We start from the raw sequence: 24,800 nt of genomic DNA, 5'->3' as shown, positions 1-24,800 counted from the left end.
TGGAACAGGGCTCAGGAGTTTTGTGATCCTTCACAAAATTCCCCCGAAGCTTTATTAGTCAGTAATGTCTGTGAACCACCCAATAAGATGGCGCTTGGGATCACTTTCCTGCCCTGGTGCTTTTACCTGATAGCGTGGCCAGTGTGTTTTTTTGTGACGTTGCCACATGGTGTTGTGCTCCTGTATTTCAGTGCTTTTACTAGTGTGGTCAGGGTGGAGATGTGAAGTTAGGCCACCCCTGTCTACTTCACAGCATTCTTGCAAAGGTTACATGCAATCTTGTTTGTAGAACTGCTTTGAAAACTCTCCAGGGTCATTGACATGTCTGAAGCTAATTCATTCAAGGTACTATGGCTTTTGGCTAGGCTCTGTGAATTTCAACAGAAAGCATCTCTTGTGGTGGTGACCTAGTGGAGAAAATATTTGTCCTTGGGTTCCATTTCTGCTGAATTTTTCTTTCATATTACCTGCTTCTTGGTTCCTGAAGGAAGGTAGATGTCTCAAGAAAGAGGCGTCTGTTTTAATTTCGCCTCTTGCCTCTTTTCTTCCTATTTGCTGACTTAAGTATCAAATCAGGCTTGGTGTTCCTGGTTTATAAATAGCAATGCCTCCTCAAACTGCTCTATAAATCATTATTATTAATAACAGGGATAATAATGATAATACTAAATAGCACCCAGGTACAATCTTCTGTTACAAAATGCTTTCAGAAATAGTACCTCTGGGCTGCTGGTTTATATGGGAAACACAAAAACTGATTAAAAATGATGACTGTTCTATCCAAAATGTGTTTGCTTTTCTGGGTTGAATTCGTTTGTTTGATTGAAAATTTCAAAAAGAAGGTGTATGCTGGAGAGAGCTGAGGTCGTGGAAGTAAGCACAATGCAGAGCACTGAAATAGTTCATTGCTAACCCAAATATTTGGAAGTACGTGGGTGACAGGTCTAGCTTATGCTGGAAAAGTAAAGTCATGTAGACATAGCAGATTCAATGCCTAAAATAGAATAATCACAGCCACATTTCTAGAAACACTTGTGGAATCATTACAGCACAAGGTAAGGGGCTATCTCTAGAGAAAAATGGTGGATTTAGGCATTATTTAGCATCTCAGTGCCTCCATTTTCTTATCTTTAAATAGGAGTTTAAATCTGATCTCCCCAGGTTGCTGTCAGCACCTACCAGTCTCTAGCACATAGGATTAACAATCCCAAATCGAAGGTGCTGTTGTTGTAAGTGAAATTGCTGTAATGTTGTACTGAAATTTAATCTTGTCCGGGAGGCACTGCAAATAAAAATCATTTCATTTTTTTGTACATTTTTAATTTGAGTATAATATATTTGCATAAAAGTACACACAGATAATATGTATACAGTTGGGTGGATATTCACATGGCAAACACACCTATATAACCAGAACTTGGAACTGGAACACCAGAACTCACCCAATGGATACCCATGTTCCCTCGATTAGTACCTGCCATGAACTCCTACCAAAGTATAAGCCATATCATAACTTTGGACACCATACAGTCATTTTGCCTGGTTTTGAACTTATCACCAATGGAATTATACAGTATATACTCTGGTTCGTCTGTTTGGTGAGTGTATGCGCAGTCTGGTTTGTGCATTCACCCATGTTGATCATTCTGTTGGAGATCTTTCTGTCTCACAGCCACATGGTATGGTGTTTCATGGGTGTTGGGTAACTTCCAAGTGGCCACCGTGGAGAGTGCTGCTGTGAGTGTTCTAGGACATTCCTTTTGGTGAACATAAGAGGGTAACGGTCTTCATGCTAATAATCTAGCAGGCCAGGGTGGTTTTCCTCAACCTCTTCCTCTTTATCCAGTTGATCTCCGAGGCCCAGGCATCCATCTCCCCAGTCTCTGAGGTCTGACCCTGCCACCCATTGCCTGAATTACTGCAATAACTGTGTTTCCTTCCAATGTTTTCCCATCTCTCCCAGCTAAACTTCAGCACTGCCAGAATAGTCTTCCTGAAATGCACAACCGATTGTGTCACTGTCCTCAAAATTTTCATCCTCAATACAATTGAAACAAAGCAAAGCAAAACAACACAACTCTGAGCTCCTTGTAGAATCAGGATCCACTTTGAATGAGCTCCTGCCTGCTTCTCCCTCTTCATCACCTTCATCTCTGTGTACTGGTGCCATATTGGATTAGCTCCTTTGCTGCTCCAGTGCTATCTCAGGCTGGCAAGGCCTTTCTTCCTTTCTGCCAATGTTGAATTTCTTCTCATGGTCAAAGACTAATGCAGTGCCATCGTGTTCCAACGACTCTTCCTGCCCCAGTCTCCACGAAGAGACATGTTCTAGTCTGACATCCTAGAACTCATCGTGTCCATCTGATCAATCCAGCCCTGATCTATTGAGGGCTGGGCTTACAGCTTTTTCCATCAGTCAGTTCCTTTTGTTTCCTTGTTCAGATAGTGTGGCTATTCCCTGGGCTCTCTAAGGAATTGTCCTCATCCTCATTAAAGAAGAGAACCACCCTGGAACAGGCTCTTGTCAAACAAGTTCCTCATGATTGGGTAAGAGGACCCAATTTCCTGTTTATATTAATTATTAGAGAATTACGGTTTCAGGGTAAGTTAAAAGTACCTTTTCTTTGTGTAATTACCTCATTTGCAAGGCAAGTGAGTAAACTTTACTTCCTCTCAGTAAGAAACCATTTCATTTTCAATAAGACCCTAGAATATCCCTTGGAGTCTGGCAGGTCCCGGGACCTGGGATTTGGTTTCTGCAGCAGGGAATCTGAAAGGGATGGAGGGATGCAGAATTGGTGATGGAAGTTCCTTCTACTTCCAGGCCATCTGATGGGACTGACATTCTCTCCTCTTCAAAATCATTCCTGTTCTCACTTTGGCAGCACATACACTAAAATAGGAATGACACAGAGAAGATTAGCACGGCCCCTGTGCGAGGATAACACGCAAATTCGTGAGCATTCCATATTTTTAATCTACTCCTGAAGTCAAGACTACTCTGTATGGTAGCTAATTTGAGAATTAAAAAAAAAAAAAAAAAAAGAATCACTCCTGCCCCTTACCCTGGGCCCTACAGCCCTGAGACAGTGCTGCTTTCTCCCTGACATGGAACAATGGCCTGTATATGCGGGTGTCGCCTTCATTTGTCTTCTCTGTCCATACTATCCCAGAAGGCTTCTCACCCCCAGCACATGGCACACCCAGCACATAGAAGGGCCTCAATAAACACTTGCTGATTGACTGAATGAATGTTTGTATTTCTGAATGTGCAATTAAAAGTCACTTGCCCTGGGCAGATTACTTCAATGTTTATTATTCTTTTTTGGAAATTGAAAGGGGAAATTTTAGTTGATTCCATAAATTGATATTTATCAATGTCTAATGCATATCTGCAGAAGCTAAAGACATTCAAACTGGCAGCGTATTTTAGGCTGACTGGAACCTATACCCTACCATTGCTTTGTGTTGAATTTCTTCAATTAATTAATTTATTTTAATTTAATTTTTTTTCTTTTGAGAGAGACAGAGCAAGCATGCACACATGAAAGCGGGGAAGGGGCAGGAGGAGGATCCTTTTTTTTAATTTATTTTTTGAGAGAGAGAGAGAGAGAGAGAGAGTGAGTGAGCCAGTTGGGGAGGAGCACAGAGAGAGAGGGAGAGAGAGAATCCCAAGCAAGCTCTGTGGCGCCAGCTCAGAGCCCATGATCTCACGAACCTTGAGATCATAACCTGAGGCGAAATCAAGAGTCTGTCGCTTAACCGACTGAGACACCCAGGAGCAGAGAGAGAGAGGGAGAGAGAGGGAGAGGGAGAGAGAGAATGAATCTTAAGCAGACGCTGTGCCTGGCACTGAGCCCGATCTCAAGACCATTAGATCATGACCTGAGTTGAAATCAAGTGTTGGTCACTTAACCGGACTGAGCCACCCAGGTGCCCCAACTTTGTGTTCAATTTCAAGTGCGAGTTATGACTCCCACCTCTGTGTCAGGGTGATGGTGGACACTGTGCACTTGTCTGTTTTCATCCTCATTCCTTGCATGTATAGTTCAAGGAAAATGCCAGTTTTTAACAAATATACGTTCAGACAAACAAACCTTTCTCCCAAGGAACTAAGTTGAATGGATTTCAAAGATATGAGGAAAAGTTTCATTATATGAAGCAATGACATTTAGTGGGGCCTTAATCCATAGCCCCTCATATTAAGGTAACATTAAATCATCTCGTCAAACAAATATTTTTTCGACACCTGTGCTGGACACTGGGAGCACAGTGTCGAACATGGATTTATTTCTTCTTTCTCCTGAAACTTCTGTGTCTCCTGAGGGGAAGCCAGACCAAACAGGAAAAAGGCAAGTAAACAAGCAAATGACTTAAAATGGTTCCAAAATGTGACAATAATAAGGCCACATTTCATTGATTTTTAAGACGCATTTCTTTTCACCTTTTAATATTGTTGAAATTGTGATGTCTTAAAATGGGAATGTGTGTTTAATATATTGTTTTCCCCCCTGAGAAGTTATTAAATTGATGCTTTGACTTCCGATCGATGGTGTCTCAGAATGGAGGAAATATGGTAATGATAAAAGCTCACATTTATTGAACACTAACTATGAGTCAGGTGCAGAGCGGGACATGCTGCAGCATTGTCTCTTTTATTCTGGATAACAACCAGATGAGTCATGTAGAAGCCCCTGTGCTTTACAGGTGAGAGAAATGCCTCTCAGGGCCGTGAGGCACCTGGCTTAATGGCGAACGCCTGCAGGGGCCAGTATTTGAACCCCGGCATGCCTGACTCTGCTGTCTTAGTTGCCAGTGTTATTCCCTCCCCCTGCCGCCGATCCCTTTTGGAAATACTTGGTGCAAAGCGATCATTGCTATTAGGATTTCCCCAAGTACTCCTAGGTTGGCTACGTGGTTTCTGTATAACGAGGAGGTACCCCTGAAAGGTAATTTATGTGTAAATGGGCTCCCCAGAAACGCACTGCAGAGACTACACCCGCAGAGCTCGTATCCACTAGTGAATCTTGGGACAAGGACTGGGGCCCATCTTGATCAGTATTCTTGCAGTCCTTGACCTGCTCTGGTGAGCACTTAGAAAAAGGTACAAAGCAACCTTTGTATTACCTGGGAGTCCCTTTAGAAAGATGTTCTGCTATGAAGAGAGAAAACTCTCGATTTTACTGTGGGGAGGATAGGGTCTGCAGTGGGAGGATGCTAGAGATACTTTCTACACCAAGCCAACCCCGGAGAGGTTAAGCGGCTTGCTTGGCATGCCTGAGGCTGCTTGGAGAATCAGAAGCAAGGCCCTGACCTTTCAGACCCACGAGGGGTTTATGTTGCTCACTGGTTCACCTCTTTGTCCTCTGTCCTTTCTGCTTCTTCCCCCATTTCCTTCTCTCTCTCTCCCTCCTTGCCTTTCACTTCCTTTTTATTTAAAGAAGGGCATGCTAGATTGAAAAGGTATGAAATAACTGTGGTGGCCAAAGCAGTGAAGAGTGACAGCTAAAATAGAAAGTTCTGGAACTTGAAAAAGTATGAAGGACCACTAAGATTAGTTGAGGATTGATTTATGTGGCTAAATAGTTAATATGCTCAAAGAGGTTTTAAAATATGAGGCTTGTGATTAATATTTATAGCTCTAAGTGATGAGAAATGACCAGAAAAGAAGCCTGTTGGGTTGACTTAAAGATTCGAAAAATCTCCTGAGATCATACAGGCTCAGGAAGGGGGAAGGCGGCTGTGCTATCGTGTTGGAAGAAGCTGGCTAATGCATGAGGAATCCAAAACAGGAGCTCTGGGAGAGGCTGTGTATGCACTGGAGGCAGGAGGGACTTGGAGGCAATTTCCACCTTCATTGAATTCATCTCACACAGACTGGCCTGATTTGGTTTATACTGAGCTTGTAAATCGAAGACTGTACAAAAAACCAGCGCATGAACTAGTAACCTATTTAGAAAATTCGTGAAAGAATTGGAAACGGAACACTTTGAATCCATCCAGTTAGCCACCGGAAAGAAACACTGAGGGAGAGGAGGACTTCTGGAAAAATGGGTGCTTATCTGCCCTGCCTGCCTGTGGCTGTTGCCACGGGGAGTCAGCTCACTGGCTGTCCCAAGAGAAGAAATGTTTGTGGCTACAAATCTGCACTCTGTAGTTTAGTGTTCCCGGAGATGTCCTCTCCCTTTGGCTTGCGAGCAGTTTATATATATTTGGCTAAGCTGAATTCTTCTAACTAGAATATAGCACGCTGTCTTGGAAATTTCTCACTGCTAAATGAATGTTTAAGAGCCTGTCATTAGTTGATAAACATAGATACAGAAGAAGAAACTCATTTTAAGAAACTCTGGCATTCTGGCCTTAAAAAGAATAAATTACAGTATGATTAGTCACTTCAAAAAGGGTTTCTTCATTTAAAAAAAAAAAAAGCTTCACCAATGAGTATCTTTGAAAAAAAAAAACCCAAATCAAAAAAAAAAAAAAAAAAGAGAGAACTTTCCAACTTTATATTCTTACAAATATATTTAGTATATAAATGTAGGTTACTCCACCTAAATATATACACAATGAACTTTGCACTACTTTGAGCTCATTCATGCATTCGTTCATTCAATCACATAAGAGATATTCAGGCAGATCGTATGAGGAAGACAGAAATAAAATAGTGTCTTAATCTTCAAGTGGAAGGAATTGTCACTTCCTGTTTTTGGTGATATTGACTACGTTTTATGAAAATAAAGTGTTTGCTGTAAAAGATTTAGTAAATACAAAAGGAATCACAAGGAAGGAAGAAATAGGCCTGAAATCTCCATACTCAGAAGAATTCACTGTGGGAATGTTTATCCATTTCCTTCCTGTTACTTCTGGGAGTGGTGCAGGCACGTGTACAGGGCTGGCTGAAAACAGGGTTTGAGGTGGGGCGGGGGGTGGAGACACTGAACCAAATGAAAGCAGGGCGAGAGCTTTGCAACTCCTAATGAGTTTGGACTTTTCCCTTTGGTGATGGGACAGATGGATGAATTAATGGCAAGGGAGTGGTGCACTTTAAATGCCTGGAATCTCTTTTCTCCTGCCTCCTATAGGAAAGAGGAGCTCTACCTGGCTGGAAGGGTGTGTCAAAGAAGATACAAACAATATTTGGTGTCCCTAGCCAGGCTCTGTGCTAAGTGCTTGACATGGATTTCACTTCCTCCCCTAACGACGCTTTGGGTGGGAGATCCCACCGTGCCCCTTTGGCAGAGGATTCAGCTACTGATGCTTCAGGAAAATCCATATGCAGGAGGTCAGCCAGCTAGCTCACAATTGATGCGATTAGGATTTGAACCCAAACCATCTGGCTACAAGAGTCCCACTGCAATTATCTATTGTTGTATAACAAACCAAGCTGAAATTTAGCAGCCCAAAGCCACACCCATTTCATCGCAGTTGGAAATCCAGGCAGGGCTCAGCTTGGCTGGGTGTTTCTTCTCCTTATGGTGCTGGCTAAGGTCACCTACTGATATTCACCTGGTGGCTGGGCTTTTTGGGGGGAGGGAGGTCCGAAATGACTTCACTCACTTTGTGCCTTGTCCGGGATCGCTGGGAGGGCGGGTGTAGCTGAGACTATTGACTGAAGCAATGGCCTCTTCAGGATGGTGGTCATCTCAGGGTATCTGGACTACTTACATGGCAGTTCAGGGCTCTCCAAGGCACTCCCAAATAGAAGCTGCCTTCGGGGTGCCTGGGTGGCTCAGTCGGTTAAACCTCCAACTGCAGCTCAGGTGATGATCTCGCAGTTCGTCGGTTTCAGCCCTGCATCAGGCTCTGCACTCAAAGTGCAGAGCCTGCTTGGGATTCTCTCTTTCTCCCTCTCTTTCTGCACCCCCCCCCACTTGTGTTCTCAATCTCTCTCTCAAAATGCATACATAAACTTAAAAAAAAAAATAAAAAGCTTCCAGTGTCTTAAAGCTTGGAAAGTGGCACAGGCCACTGCTGACATTCTTCTATTGACCAAACAGTCACAATCCACCTGGAATCAAGGGGATGGACGTAGATCATCGCTCTTCAACACCATCTGTGGCCATCCTTAATCTCCACACATCTCAATACTTAATCACTGAGGAGACAGTGAGAGCCTGTCTGAATTGCTGGATTGTCTAGCTGGCTGATTGATTAATCTGTTAATCAAATGCACATTGGACAACTATCATGTGTTGGACACCAGGATATAACAGCACAACAGACAAGGTGTTCACCTTCAGGCACTTAGACTCGAACAAAGTGGCTAATCGTCACTGAGTCACAAACAGGGAAGATCGTGGGGCATCAGGTGCCAGGATGGACATGAGCCAGCTGAGGACTTCTAGGGGGGTGACTCTGGACAGCTTCTTCAGGGAGGCCTTGCTGACAGGTGGGGTTTCACCTACCAGTTAACAGAGGAACAGAGGGCTCATCCTCTAGAAAGAAGAAATAGCAAGTCCCCAAACTCTCAAGTGGGAAAGGACTTCGTGAATCTATGGAACCAAGAAGAAACTAATATGCCAGAAGGATGGTGGAAAAGGTGGGGTGTGGTCCCAGCAAACAGAGCGGTGGGTAGGAGCCAGACCACCCAAAGCTTCATAGACCAGAGAAATTTCATTTCATCTCCCTGGCAAGCAGAAGCCACTGGGTTTTGGGCAGGGGGTGTAGCATGATCTAACAATGTTCACCTTTTCAGTGCATAGCTACAAAGTGCTGTGTGACTTTGAGCTGGACATTAACCTCTCTGGGCCTATTTTCACACTTGTAGTAAATGGGTTTGAGTGAATTGCAATGATCTTTTCAGCTTCGATATCTTGACTCTGCATGTCCCTTGTTTACATTCGCACCTGGGATTGGCCCATCTTCACTTTGCAAGGAAATAAGCTACCTCTCGGACATCCTCCCCAGTCCTTCCTTCACGAATGTACCTGCCTGAGCCCATGTGTCAACACCAGGCCGACCAAGACATTTTATCCACAATTGTGCAGATTAGAGGAGGAGGCAGAGATTAGAAACGGCAGGGCTTGCACATTCCGACGGTTCTTGATTTAAACTTTTGACCTGTAATGCTTCCCAGCTGTTTTGGAGTCACACATCCCATCTTGATTAGACTCGCCCCCAAAAGGGATCCAAACAGAGGGGGTTGTTTCAGGGACCCATCACCCTGCCTGGCCCTGGGGTTTGCAATTCCTGGCTGAAGGTGGTCATGGCCCCCAAGCCTTTTGCTTCACACAGCCCAGCAGCAAGGGCTCACTCTCTTCCCCTCTCACTCTGTGCACACGGGGGCCACCTTTTTAACAATCTGTTTTTACAATGTGGAGAAAGAGGTGGGAGCAGGGGACGAGCCAGAGTCCCTGCCCCCCCACACTTAATGTACCCCAGGTGGCGGGAGTTAACTGGGAAAGCTTGGGGCTCGGATTCCAAAGTACACATTGAAATAAATGAAAACCAACTGGAGTTGCAATGGGCAGAGGCACAAGAAGAAATTTCATCTTCGAGGTTATTTTTTCTTTTTTTCTTTTTTTTTTTGTTCAGAATGCTAATCACGGGGTGAACTCAGAAGGAATGTGCTTTCTCAAGATGAATTTCCTAACATGGTAGAAAATGGACAGAATCCAGGAAGCAGCTCTGTCTATTGCCTGGGGATGGATGTCTGCGTGCTGGCCACGAAGGGTGACCTCTCCATCCATCACCGGGATGGAGCCCTGGCGCCTGCGGCCCACAGGATTCGGGGAGAGAGCTAAAAGTCCTCAAGTTTCTCCTGATTCTCTAGGAGCCAGAAATTCAGAGCCCTGGGTCCCACATTTGGTTTCTCTGAAAATAAGCTTTCAGGTGATTCTTTTTGTACATGATGAGAAAATGCCCCAGGAACTCATATTTTTGTTCTGTGTGTTTCCTAGCATCTACTCAACTAAAGCACAACAATGTATTTATGTAAATTTGTGCAAATCAGCTGACAAAGATTTCCCATTATTTATTTCATGGACTCCATTCACTGGGCCACCCTGGAAATTTACGGCCGTACAATTGTTTGGAGACAGTGTATGTGGCAGGTTATGGAAACCAAACCTCCAGTCAGAACAAACTACCTTCACCATTTGGAAGCGTTGACAGGTCCCCGCTCACCTGGGCTCTCCTACTGAGCCTGGTTCCTGAGGGCCTTCCTTCAGCTCCTGACTCAGCCAACTTTCTCATCTTGGTTACCACAGACTCTCTTCTTGCATGGTTGATTCCAGTCCCCCTGATTCTGTGGCTCTTCCCCAAATGTACCGGGCAAGTTCTTAATCCCTTTGCATGCTCTGTTCCCTCTGGCTGCGAGAGTTTCCTCATGTGCCCTCAGGTCCCTCACTCCATCCGCCCTTGAAAGCACATGCTCCCTGGAAAGCCTTCTCAGTGGTTTCACGTACAATTATTTCCTGTTATTTCTCACTGCGAATATGACATTAGGCCCATTGTAAGAGGATCCCATTTTGTGAGCCTTTTGAGGGTAGGCGCCCTGGTTCATCTCTGTTTCTCACAGTCCTTGCCCAATGCCTGCACAAAGTAAATGCAAAATAAATGTTTTCTGATTGAATTGGAGCACTTAATAAATATAAAACTTTATATAAAGATCCAGTTTATAAATAACAGTAATTTCTTTTTTTTTTTCAGTATATGAAATTTATTGTCAAATTGGTTTCCATACAACACCCAGTGCTCATCCCAAAAGGTGCCCTCCTCAATACCCATCACCCACCCTCCCCGCCCTCCCACCCCTCATCAACCCTCAGTTTGTTCTCAGTTTTTAAGAGTCTCTTATGCTTTGGCTCTCTCCCACTCTAACCTCTTTTTTTTTTTTTTCCTTCCCCTCCTCCATGGGTTTCTGTTAAGTTAAATAACAGTAATTTCTAATGAACTCTACAAGCATTTTTTGAGCGTCTGCACATCCGGGCATTGGGTGACAGCTTCTGCTATCAGGGCACAGCGTGGGTTGGTGTTTTATGTTGCCATAACACAGGTGCAGACATCACCATAGCTGGGACCCGCCAGTTCCTCTCTTCTCCGTGACATTTCCCTCAGCTCTTTCCTGACTCCTGAGCATGCCCAGCGAGCCACACTGGGGAAAGATTTCACAGGGCTGGGACTGTCAGCCCCAGGGGCAAGGTGACCAGTGTTTTATTACATGATTACCATGGACAAGGTCCCATGCCTCAGTCACTTCATTCTTAAACCTCATACCATTCCAGAAAGAATCCAAAGAAGGAGACTGTTATAAGTTCTGTTTTACATATGAAGAAATGGAAGCTTAGAGAAGTTGTCATTGGCCTAAGATCATTCATCTACTGATTATATGTCTAGAAATCTCTAAAGACCCAGAACTCGACTTTGAAGCCTAGACTTCTTTCACTGATCCCTGACGACCTTGTGTTCACTACTCCCACCCCTGCGTCAAGCAAAGTTCCTTATAATAAACAAATATATTTAATTGACCCTACAGGTGCATAACTATGTATATCTTGTCGGTGAAAGGGCATCATCAGGTTCAACTCTATTTTTTATGCCATATTTCTTTTTTATGATGCACTCTGGGACTTCCAGATGCATTCAAAACTTCCCTAGGTGTTCATTCATAAGGCAGATTCTACCTGCAGAGGAGGGTTCAGGGGACACAGAAGTGTTGGCATCAGACTCTGGTCCTCCAAGGAAAAGCTTCTGCAAGGAAAACTGGACGTGGCTTGATGCTGTGGCTATGAGACACTCACCGTCAAGAGGGAAGCCAAGGATTCAGCCAATGTGTGCAGGACTCTTGGGACATCATATCCATCACCCCTCTGTTCTATCTACTGTGTGGGTGGAGGGAGGTTTTATTTTATAGTATTTTATTTTATTATTATTTTTTTTTTACTTTTCATTTGGATGTGACCCATCGTGTCAGCCCATTCTTTTATGCCCATGCATACAAATTAATTCTGTGGGTAATTCTGATAGAAAATTTGATGAGTTGGCCAGAGAAACTTCAGTAAGAGAAATTAAATTAAAAGTAGTAATTTTAAGAGAGGAGAAAAATAAAATGACAGTTTTGATCATTTCAGGCCCAGGGCATTGGATGGAGACGACATTTCAGCCTTCTAATTCATTTCCTCATTTTCATTCTTTATTTAAATTGCCACTGCATCTGGAAGGAGGCTTTTCAGCCCATCCTGAACTTGCAGGAAGTGGAGGAGGTTTTGCTGCCCGGGTTTGTTCACTAGATGGCGTGGCTCAGACTACTTATCTGCGTTGCCCGGATTCAGCTGGCTCAGGAAGCCACCACTGGACTCCTGTCAAATTTCTGTTAATTTCATTTGGGACAAACAGCATGCCCCTAAGAGTACAAGAAGTCGGGGGATTCTTTGATTCTCGAAGCAGGAGTTATTGCTGGAGAAGTGCCTGCTACTGGATTAGGAAAGATTCATAGAGCCCGACAGTACCTTGTAGATCATCGTGTCCATCTGTGGTTTCCAGACTTATTCGTTAGAGTAAAACGCTTTCCTCAGCAAAATGCTATGCAGGACCAAATACGTAACACAGGAAATAGCATAGCTCCTGTGGTTGCTTTCTGGAACCCTTGGGATTTGAGAACTATTGATCTTATACCTTCCCTCCCTCCCGCCCTTCTCTTCCTTCTTCTCTCCCTTTCATTTTCCAGAGCTGGAAATGGAGGATGAGAGAGGACAAGATGTTCATGGCAGATCTTGGCCCCAAACCAGTCACTGAATAATCTTTCTGTGAAGCCACTGCCTTGTTTATTTAAATCCCGCCGAGTTCCCATTAAAGGAGTCTCCAAAGAAAATGGTTCTAAATTCCCTGGGAGATACTCTTGTGGATGGAGACACACAGTTGTTGAATCAGTGTGTTGACACTGATCATAAATTCAAACAGGACAAGTGTGACAATGACGAGTATGTGGATTCCGGGCCAGACACTGGACAAACTCTTTCATGCCTTATTTTATTTTTCTTCACAAGAAAAATGGGAGGTTTGTTTTTCTAGTCCTACTTTACAGATGAAGAAAATTAGATTCAGAGGTTAAACTTTTTGTATCAACTAATGTATTAAGGTAGGGGTGAAGCTCTTATGACAAAGAGACCCTAAAACACAGTGTCTTAAGTACAGTAGAATTTACTTCTTCCTCACATGACAGTTCACAGGAACGTGACCCAGGGCAGCTGGGTGTGGCTGCGCTCATTCCAAACTATGGCTTCTATCTCTGTATCTAATATGGCTTTACCAGATCCTTTCACCTCCCAAACATCAGAGAAGCCATATAGCCAGTAAATGATGGGGCCCAGATTTGAACCAAGGCTTATGTGATTCGAAAGGCTGGTGTTAACTGACCACTGGACAAACTTCCCACGTTACTGGGGCACCTGGGTGGCTCAGTCAGTTGAATGTCCCACTTCAGCTCAGGTCATGATCTCACAGTTTGTGGGTTTGAGCCCCGTGTCAGGCTCTTTACTGACAGCTTGGAACCTGGAGCCTGCTTTGGATTCTGTGTCTCCTTCTCTCTCTCTGCCCCTCCCCAGCTCATGCTCGCTCTCTCTCTCTCTCTCACTTTCTCTCTCTCTCTCTCTCAAAACTAAACTCAAAACAAAACAAAACAAAACTCCCAACTTCCTCCATTACTTCCATCTCCAATCATTACAGACCAAATATAACAACAAACTGCCACCATCTAAGGCATCAGGGTTAGTTGTGGTAGCCAGCCTGCAAGATGGCTTCCAATCATTCCTACCTGTGGTATCCATGCCCTTGCGTCGTTCCCTCTCACAAGAATGGGGCCAGCCTGTGTGGTCAACAGAATATCATGGACATCATCGACAATACCCTTTGAGGAGGCTAAGTCCCCAAAGATACTGAACTTTCTGCTTAGCTCTTTCTTGGATCCCTAGCTCTGGGGAAGCCAGCATCATGCTGGAGGACACTCAAGCAGCCTTATGGAGAGGTCCACATGATGAGGAACCGAGGCCTTCCAACAGCACCCAGCACCGGCTGGCCAGCCGTGTGAGTGCACCGCCTTGGAAGCAGATCCTGCAGTCTCAGACAAGCCCGTGGAGAGCTGCACCCTGGCCCAATCCTGAGTGTAAGGTCCTCAAACTTCCCGCACCACAATCAATCAGTAAAGCTGCACCCAGATCCCTTGCCTCATGGAAAATATGTGAGATAATAAATGTTTATTTTTATTTTATGCCACTAAATTTCATGGTAATTTGTTATGCAGCTATAAATAGCTAATATATTAGTATAGATGGGAGGTTAAGAGGATGCATTTTTTTTCTAGCCCAAACTCCAACCACCTTCTCAGGAGAGCCTTAATTGATCCCATCAGGGAAGTAGCTACTTTTCTTTCCTCTGAGTCATGGTTCCTTTACCCCATCTCATGTCACTCAAAGCTGAACTACGTATGTTTACAAGTCAGTTTCCTTCTCCAGACCGCTCTCGTTCCTCAGTGACAATGGCTTGTGTTCAGATTCTTCTTCCCTGTGGCCTAAGAGCGCCAGATTACATGTGTATTGAAGTGACTGCCTGAAACCTTCTACCTATCCTTTAGCTCATTTGTTTTATAATATTATGCACATATTTGCTTCAGATGTAGGCTCTAGAAACATTGTGTTGCCTTTTACATGAAGCCTCTCAGTTGCTTCTTTGTTACAATAACAGGTTTTTAAAAATACTCTGTATAAATAAAAGATAAATCTCCTAAGGGCCAGAGATCATGCTGTTTTAGGAGCTTTTACAAATAGTTAGCACCTCCTTATTCTTGAAAATCAGGCCTGAAATCTCATCAAAACAAATGTCTCCTGGAGATCCCCAGGGCTGAGATTTTTTTTTTTTTTTTTTTTTTTTTTTAATCACATTCCCTCTTTTCCCATTTAGAAGAGGAGAGAGGAGGCCTGTCATGAGCTTGCTTGGCTCAGGTCTCCCCTGTTCCCCTGACCTGGGGGTTTCTACCTTCTGATGGACCTACCTGCTGCATTTCTGAAGCCACCTCATTCCCAGTCATGCATACAGCCTTGTGGGTAACCTTTTTGCAAAAGCACCCAAGAAGTTTCATCTAAATTTCCTTCCACGGCGCTTAGTTTAGAACTGTATCAGACAGAAGTTGGAACACATTCTGCGTCCTTTTGAAACCTAGATATTGTTCTCGGTCTTCAGACTCTAGGAAGTTAGGGAAATTTGTGTAAGTTACACGGATTTGACTTTTGGTTGAACAAAGGAAGAAGTTGAAATGTTTTCAGTGTGACTGTGGCTTAACAAATGAAAAAGGAAAAACAGGGTATTTTGTGATGGTCTACATTTTTCTCTTGTTGAAAATGCCATAGACGCAGTTCCTCATGGGTATCCACATTCCCATCTTTACTGGGCCTTTGGTCAGAGACTTGAGTCTAGATTGATCTACAACCTTCCGCCTCCAAGAGTTATGTGTTCATATTAAAGAACATTAAGGAGCAGATTTTCTTTTTTGCTTGTTTTTCATGATGACCTTAATTAACTCACATGGGACAGTGATTAAGATCATGTTTATGAAAACAGTCATGCATCAATGCATCATCAGAGAGAGGGGTTGTAAATTTTATCCCCCAAAACTTCCCCCACCCCAAACACATCTCAGTTATAAACATTTTCCATGCTTACCCAGATTTAAGGCTCTATCGATCCACATCATTGATTGAATAACATTGTATTCTTTGTTTTTGCTGTTAATGAAAAAATCAGCTACGCGAATTCCTGTGTCACTTGTAAGATGCATCCGTATTTTTAAGACATAATGAAAAAGGAAAAGAAATATTTATCATATGTTTAAGGATGCTTGATAAGTTTCTTGAGAGGTAAAGTCTCTTGATTCCTGGAGGTGATCAGGCAGAAACATGAATGGAGGTTAACGCACTGGAAAAAGGGCTCTAAAGTCCTGTCAATATGCCTGTTTCCAACACGAGACGGAAAGATCTTTGAGGAAAGTGATGATGTCATGTGCACTGCTGGGTCCCTAGCACCTCGGTCGATGCCCAGCACCCAGAGTCACTTGATAATTATTTGCTGAACGAATCAAATATCGTAGATCACAGGGCCTCCCTGATCTCTTCCGAGTCCCACCCATGCCCTCATTATCTCCTCACCTCAGAAGGCTGTTGCAAGCATCGAATGAGGTTACCATGCACCCAGAAAGTCCTGGTATAAGTTAAATTCTCAGCAAACAGATGTCTGCTCCTTCCGCTCCTCTTCACGCTCCCCCTCCTTCCATATTCTTTGCCTACTCAGGATCCTTCAACAGAAATTAAACTTTGCAGACGTATTCCCCAGGGCCTTCCCGAAGACATACTCTTTCTGGGAGAAACTGAGTTTATTGACTCTTCAGCCTTGAGAGAGCAGCACGGGGGGTGGGGGTAGGGGGTTTGGATCGGGGCTGGTAGAGGCCCTGCTCCATCAGGCTGGGCAGGAGGCAGCAGCCCGTGCCACAGGGCGCTCCTTTCTCCCCGAGCAGACCAAGCTTCCAGATCGGGGGAGGCTTTCCCTCCCACAGTGGGGCTCATGTCACCTGCGCCCTGAATGAAGTCTAGGCTGTTGGGTATGGCACTCAAGGCCTAGTTCTTTGACCTAAGTTGTACTTCTGTCTTTGTCCTCGTACTGTATCTATCACAGGCCTGGAATGTGAGAGGGGCTGGGCACATTCACGTGGGAGATGTGAAGAAGGAATTTTTTTCCTCCCCATCCATTTTCTTATTGAAGGGTGCTAGAACCCGGGGGACTGTGGTTTGAAGTCCAGCCCCAACCTCGTGTGCTCTCCCTCTCTGCCCATGATCATCTTCTTCCAGAACGGCCTCCATTCATGTCGTCCGTCATCACTTCAGGCCCATGTGGCTCACGGCCTGCCACCTCCTTCCTGCAGCCCAACATACTTGCCTTTGCAGAGTGAGAACTTCAGTAGCTTTGGTCTGCTTTTATTAAATGCATCCAGGTGGAGATGAACCTTGTATGCTGGGCTGGAGGTGAGGGTCATTTCCCCAAAATGCAGTAGAAGCCAAAGAAGAATTTAAAGTGGGGTTGACAATATCAGGCTTGCGTGTTCGATCACTCAGGCAGTGTTGTGGTGGACAGATTCTGCAAGGGAGAGATGAGAGGCAGTGAAATAATTTAGGAGTTGAATCAGGCTTGGTTGGGTCTGTTGGTACTAAACCCATCCCTTACCTGTCTTTTTATTCCTGTTCCCTAGCTTCAGAGGGAAGCCGGGATACTCTGTGTCTTTGTTCCTTTCCTTCCCCCTCCTCCTTCCCTCTCTCCCTCTCCCTCAGTCTCCCTCTGTTCCTGTCTCTCTCTCTCTCTCTCCATTCTATATAGGCCTTCCATGATTTCAGCTTCCCCCACATGATTCCAGACTCGGGACTCCAGTGATGTTATCTCCCCCCTTTGCCCCTGAAATCTAAGGAAGGTAGCAACTTCCTGCTGCGGTGAATCTCTGTCACCTCTGTGGATTCTCAGCTCTTCCAACACTGGTATAACCAAATTCCTGCTTTTAGTTCCTCTTGTTCAGATACTTTCTGTGGTTTCTGTTTTTCTGTTTGGACCCCAAGATAGCAGGCTATTGAAGTCATACATGTAAAATATGTGAAGGCCTAAATAAGAGTGGCTGGAGGAGAGGAGAAGGTTGAGAGATGGCCTTAATTAAAATCCTACATAGAGTTGTAATTCCTTGTCTTCTTGACCTAAAGGGTATCCTTTGTGGGGCGCACCTGGGTGGCTCAGTTGGTTGAGCATCTGACGTCAGCTCAGGTCATGATCTAGCAGTTCATGGGTTTGAGCCCCGCATAGGGCTCTGTGCTGACAGCTCAGAGCCTGGAGCCTGCTTTGGACTCTGTGTCTCCCTTGCTCTCTGCCCCTCCTACACTCATTCTCTCTCTCTTTCTAGATCTCAAATAGCACTGGTCTTTTAAGACCCCCTTGTTATGTAACTCTGCCAGTAAAGAATGATGCTTGGTCAGGCATGGATGCTTTAATTTATCACCAGTTTTCACGTTTCCATGAAATGAAACAGACAAGCAGAACAAAACACTACAACAGAAATGAGAAGAGAGACAAAGCATTAATCTACAAGTTAATAGACCAGGTATTTCTGGTTATTTGTTTGCTTTGGCTAAGTGTCTAACTACCTGGGTGATCTCAGGTGAGTCACTTTCCTTCTTTGGGGCTTACTTTCTCCATCTTAAAGAATATGATCCTAATGTGCCTTCCAGTCTTGGCCAAAATTCACCATACTCTCTACTGTCCTGAGAGCTTATCATGGGATCCATCCCATTGACTTGATGACTTCTCACGCTCTCAGTGACTGATCCGTGATATTAAAGCCCGCATAAATGCTAATAACCTTGTTTCCCTTTGAAAAGCTATGAGAGTACAGATGGATTTTCCAGGCCCCATCTGAGCTTTGCACCCAGCAAATCAAATATCACACATTTAAATGTCCTTGGCACTCAGTGTAGACAGAAGCCTTAGCCAGACATCGCAAGGAAGGTTGGTTCATTCACCACAAAGTAGTTCAAAGTCAGACCCTCTGTTTTTGAAATGAACCAACTTGCCTCTCACCGTCTGTTTTGTAGGACCTGGAATGATACACACTCTTATTTCCATTTGCAGCCTAATCTGTTCCCAGAAATATGTACTAGAAACCAGGAGAGAAATGTCATCCTTTGGCTGGTTACCCTAAGATACCACAAGCTACCTTCTTTTTATTTTCTTATCTTTTCTGTATTTTAAATTATCATGCTTTTCTAGAAATATCTTTATTTAAACATATTTCTCTGTCTGGGAGAATGGAAAAATGCACTTCTTCCTTGACTGGCACTAAGGTCCATGCTGGAGATGGTGTCCCCTTTTTGATTAAGCAGAATCTCTCATGGGGACCGTGGTGTCCTTGCTATGTAAATTGTATGGAGGTGTTTGTTTAGATGTTGATGGCAGCTTTCCAACCCATAACATACATGTGTAGTCTGTGGCAAACACTTTGCTTATGTTGGGGATTTCTGAGATTAAAGACACGTGGCCCCTTCCATTCAGGATTTCAAATCTGACAGGGAGAAACAGAATTGTGAATAATATATGCTATAATATTGGTGGATTTATAGTATTGGATACCTCTGTGATCTTGCAAGTTTTACCCTCATCCTCCAAAGCCAAAGAGTGGCCATCAGTGGCCAATTACTGAATTGCCAGTGTAGAACCACTGAGTGAGCTATAAGGCGTCAGGACTAGAATTAGATCTTAATTTGCTAAATCTTTTTTCTTTTTTTCTTATTTAAGTGAGAGCTGCATGCACATGAGTAGGGGAGAGGGGCAGAGGGAGAGAGAGAGAGAGAGAGAGAGAGAGAGAATCTTAGGCTGTATGCTTAGCACAGAGCCCGATACAGGACTCAATCCCACGACCCCGGGATCATGACCTGAGCCGAAATCAAGAGTCAGATACTCAACCGACTGAGCCATCTGGGTGCCCCCTAACTCCCCAAATCTTGGCAAAAAGGGTTATTCTAATCATTTTTCCAGTATGGGAGTTTATATACCTGCATGTTTGAAACAAAAGTTTCCAATATATTCAAAAGTATGACCTGTCAATTTGAAGGTATGCCTCAAAAGTCATAAAAATGGTATATGGATCTCGTGCCAACACTTTCTCTTAAAGGAACACACCCTAGGAAGCTATAGATGCTCTCAAATGTGTATTGTATGTTCATTACAGAATTATTTGCAGTAGCCACAGGAGAAAAATACCACCTAATTATAAAGTGTGAGTTCAGTCAATTATGGTAGGGTGATACGATAGAATGCCATGCAGTGGTGATGTAGAAAAGGACTTAATGGCAGGGAAAGAAACTTATGATACATAATTTGATAACATAGCAGGTGATGAAATTCTGCAGGCAGTGAGATTAAATTTAAATATTTGCGTGTGTTTGTGTATGTAATATAGTGATAGATATAGATGTAGGCACACACACATATTGGAAGAAGTGTAGAAGGGTATGCATACTATTTACCACTGGTTATTTCTTGATGAGGCTATGTGAAGTGACATTTTGTTTTGTGCCTGTATGCTGTGATGTATGTGGATTGCTTTTAAAATCAGAAAATGTGTTGATTAAAAAAAAATGGGACTGGTTTCCAGATATGCTGAAGCCAGGACAATTAGTGGGGGCTAGCTGTCAGAGCCACTGGAGAGATTTTGAGTCTACAGGCTTCAAAAAGCCCTTCCAGAATGAACTCCGACTTTGACATTTGGAAATGGGCCACTTGAAAATGGACATTCCAAGTACATCTGTGTATGTAAGCCTGAGGGTAGTTGTAATAAACAGACCTCTGGATGACATGGGATAGTTGGTTGGGTTGGACAGACTGACAATGGAGAGTCTTAACCAGATGGAGTTCACGGGATGGGGGCTCATGTCAATGCTCCCATCTGCTTCAACTCCTTCTCAAGGCACTGCTGTCACAATAGGGGAGTAATTAGAATAACTCTGAAGCAAGACAACCAAGCAGTTGCTCTGACATAGTCTGACTCAGACTTCAATATTGAATCAGGATCATGGGTATGGGATGGCTCTCCTCTTACCTGATTCACGATGGGGATTTTACATTGGAGGCACAGAATGATAGTGAAACTTATTCCCTGAGACTAGTGATATACCTGAATGCATCTCAAAACAGTGCCCTATGAACCACTTTCTAGAGGGAAAAATTGGAGGCTTCCTCTGCAAATAACTAAGACAACAAATTACCTATTGTTTGGGTATTTTGTGGCCCACAGTGTGCATCGATTAGATGTAGTTTCCTTGGCTCCCTTCCACCACACTCATGCCTTCTTTCCATTCCTTTTTAATTCCCAATAAGGAGGAAGGATTGGCTAATCTGAATGAGTCCAGGAGAGCCACTGACGTTTTGCTGCTGGGTGTGGTGATCATATGTTAAGGCTCATCATTCCCATAACTATTCTTTTTCTTCTTCCTTCTCTACAAGTCTGGGCAGGGCCTATCCTCAGGGCCGGTTTTCTTCTTCACTCTCCAGGTTCCCTGAGTTTGCAGCTGGGCAGACAAGGGGACCAGAGCCCCTGTTTTAGTTCCACTACTAGCTTGCCATCCGGAGCAAGTATGCATTCCTCTGTGGCCTGCAGTTGTCCCATCTGTGAACCAGAGGGATAGGCTTGGTAGTCCCCAAGTTGTCTTAAAGCAGGATTTCTCAACCCTATTGACATTGGTGCTGGATAATGTCTTTGTTGTGGCGGGCTTTCTGTGCATCACAGAATGTTTACCAGCACCCCCGGACAGTAACACTGCCCTCTCCCCTTATGACAACCCCAAATGTCTCCAGACATTGCCAGATGCCCCCAGAGGAGCAAGATTGCCCCTAGTTGAAAGCCACTGCATTTCTCCTAAGACTTTTTAGGTGCACTTTCACCCCCCCATTTGCAGTGTTGGAAAGTAGCATGTGGTTTTCCTGATACATGTGGGCAGGTATCTCTAGAAAAGCCACATCAGGGAGAGTTCAATTTAAAACTCTTGCCCTGACACACAGCCACGTTGAGAGATCTGGCTCACCTCCAGCAGACCTCAGACACCCTGAAGGGTGGGTGTTCCCCTTAGGGACCTTTAGCACAGCCCCTCCTCCGCTTCCAGAGGAGTCAGGGAGTGAGGCCTTGTTCTGCTTCCTGGCCCCTGAGAGCCCATGGGGATTTGGGGCTTGGCTCAGAGCCCACACAGGGGAGAGGCTGGTGTGGAGGCGAGACCAGGGCAATGATGAGAAAAGGCAGGAGTGGGGTTAGGCATTTCCTTAGCTTCATTGGAAACAGATGCCTAGCGGAGGTGGAGGGCTGGGGCCTGCTTCAGACCAGCGTGCTTGGCAGCTCTCCTCCCCATATCCCTCAACCCCTGCTGTCTTCCCCCCCACCCCCACAGGCACCACCAGGTGATTATTTAAGAGGAGGGCTCTGGTTTTAAGGGAAGCTATGTTTGTGTGACACAGGAATGAAATCTGTTTTTGTGAGAGCATGAGCATATGTGATAGGACTCTATACATGTGATCATAGATCACTGGGATTAAAGAACATCAGGGCAATAAGGTCCTTCACTGATCTGAGTTCAGCATCTCCATCTGAGGTCTGAAATCAAAAATAGAATCCAGGTCAGTTAATTCCCATGGTCTTTACCCATAAACACCCAAACCTCAAGTCCTCTTTTAAGGTGTAACTCATTAAAATATAACTGACTACACCTGCCATTCGTGGCCTGTGCCTATGGCAGACATTACTAACTGATCACAGAACTCTTTCTTCCTGGGTCTTAATCCTGCCTCATGATCTTTTATCTACACCACAGTCTAGGTAGCTAGTACCAATCAGAGACGACATATTTGTCAGTGATTTGGTCTGTCAGGGTCTTTTTAGAGATACAGTTGACCCTTGAACTACTCCGGTCCTCTTATATGAGCATTTTTTTCCATAAATACAGCAGAGTACTGCAAATGTGTTTTCTTCTCATGATTTCCTTAATTATGTTTTTTTTTTTTTTTTCTCTGGGGAACCTGGGTGGCTCAGTCAGTTAAACGTTCGACTTCGGCTCAGGTCATGATCTCACAGTTCATGGGTTTGAGCTCCGTGTCGGGTTCTGTGCTGACAGCTCAGAGCCTGGAGTCTGCTTCTGATTCTGTGTCTCCCTCTCTCTCTGCCCTTCCTCGACTCTCTTTCTCTCTCTTTCAAAAATAAATAAACATAAAAAAAAAATAATGTATTCTTATCTCTAGCTTACTTTATTGTAAGAATATAGTATAAAATATCAGTTAATGAACTGTTATGTTATCAATATGGCTTCTGGTCATAGCCAGCTATTAGTAGTTAAGTTTTGAAGGGGGGGGGGCCTGAGTGGGTCAGTGGGTTAAGCCTCTGACTCTTGTTTTCAGCTCAGGTCATGATCTTGTGGTTCATGGGTACGAGCCCTGCGCCGGGCTCTGCTCTGACTGTGTGAAAACTGCTTGGTATTCTCTCTCTCTCTCTCTCTCTCTCTCTCTCTCTCTCTCTCTCTCTCTCTCTCTCCCACCCCCATCCGCTTGTGCATGCACACTCTATTTCTTCCTCCCAAGATAAATAAATGAATAAACCTTAAAAATATATATATAGTAGTTAAGTTTTGGAGAATCAAAAGTTATACACTGATTTTTGACTGCAGGAGGGTGTCAGAACCCCTTGCTCAGTGTTGTTCAAGGGTTGATTGTATGTGGAAGCAAGGACCTGTGGATATGTGTTCATTTGAGATTGTCTTTTTGAGAAATGATCAAAGGAAGTACGTCAGAAGTATTTGCTATTCCAGGGCTTCTTGAACTTTACTGTGTGCATGAATTACCTAGGATATCTTTCTAAAATGCAGTTAAACCTGGGGAGAGTCCTGGGATTTCTGCAGCTCTAACAAGCCCCCAGGTGACGCCAATGCAGCTGGTCCACAGACCACACATTGAATAGCAAGCTGTTCACCCAATGGGTTATTTTACCACTTAGGAAACCGATTCAAGAGGCTAAAGAGAGGAGTCAAGGCTGCTTCACCATCAACATGACAAGTTGCTTGGTGCAGGAATTCCAATAACCTTTTGCTCATCGTTCTGTATTTCTACTGACTTTTTTCTGTCTCTCTACCTCTGCACCCATCTTGTGGTTACCAACCTGGTCAACTGGGGGCATCTCAGAACTGATGTCCACCTCCACTGTGGTGTGTTCAGACCCTGACCACAAGAAAGCACTGTTTGTCTTCACATTTCTGATCCTTCTGGAACATTCTTAAAGATCCTGCAGGAAGCCACACCCTGCTGAGAATTGAACCTTAACCTAGAGCAATGGAGTGGTTGGGTAGTCACTGAAAGGTCTACTTCCTTTGAGCAAACCTCATTTATTTATAGAAGTCCTGCTGTACATAGGGGGGACTCATCAGACCTTACATGTGCTGTGATGGCTTAAGAGAAAGGGGTGGGGCCTCATTTTTTGGTAAATCACCTCTGAGTTGAGAGAGAGTTTTTAAAATCCAGCCTGAATAACAGAAAAGGGAAGAGTAGTGGGGAGGGGGCATTCCTTTCTTTTTATTCAGTAATTGAGACATCTCACCTTACACTGGCATAATTATATTGTCAAATGGAAGATGCTTCAAGTAATTAGCGACATAATTAGTCAAGCTTTTCTGCTCCTCATGTCCTCAACTAGAACAATCTTTGTATCCAGTGCCCTTTGCAGCACAGGACAGTCCTCGACAAGGAACACGTTCTTCTTCCTTTTCTCTTAATGAACAAAGAGAGAAAAGGACAACGTATGCAGGGTCTTCTGGGGTGCCTCAGAAAGGCTGCCTATTTGGTATTGGTTACCAAATAAAAACTGAATTTGGGGGAAGATACCATTAAAAAGCACATAACATGGCTTTGGTCAGGTTGTTGTTGCTGCCCTTGTTATTATCATTAATAATAGTAACACTTTCTTAGAACTTGTTGTTCTTTCCTTAGGGTTTATGAACTTGCTCTCTGACAATCTTTTCATCAAACACAAACACTTGGAAATTTTAGCTGATTTTGCAGAGCTTGTAAAGAAGTCTCTTGATGTACCAACCCTCCCTGCCCAGAAAAGCAGAGATGTGAAGGAGGTCAAACAGGCTCTGGTCTCCTCCAAGGGATGAATCTGGGTTTTGTCCTTGCCCTTGTCCTTTGCACTTGACATATGGTGGGCATCCAGTAAATGGTGACTCCATGAGTGGTACCCAGGCCATATCAACTGG

At 44.1% G+C, this 24,800-nt stretch overlaps 1 long non-coding RNA gene and 1 other non-coding gene across 2 annotated transcripts in view; both read left to right on the top strand.

The window, feature by feature from the left end:
- LOC122208900 overlaps positions 1-24,800 on the top strand; it is a 286,790-nt gene that overhangs the window by 94,277 nt on the left and 167,713 nt on the right. The gene's annotated exons all lie outside the window — the stretch shown is intronic.
- LOC122209267 lies at positions 2,870-2,975 on the top strand. Its single transcript, XR_006197539.1, has one exon. It is a non-coding gene; the product is annotated as a U6 spliceosomal RNA (small nuclear RNA).

This window comes from Panthera leo, chromosome E2, assembly GCF_018350215.1.
Source record: "Panthera leo isolate Ple1 chromosome E2, P.leo_Ple1_pat1.1, whole genome shotgun sequence".
NCBI classification, from domain to species: domain Eukaryota; kingdom Metazoa; phylum Chordata; class Mammalia; order Carnivora; family Felidae; genus Panthera; species Panthera leo.
This window is presented reverse-complemented; position numbering and strand designations above follow the sequence as displayed.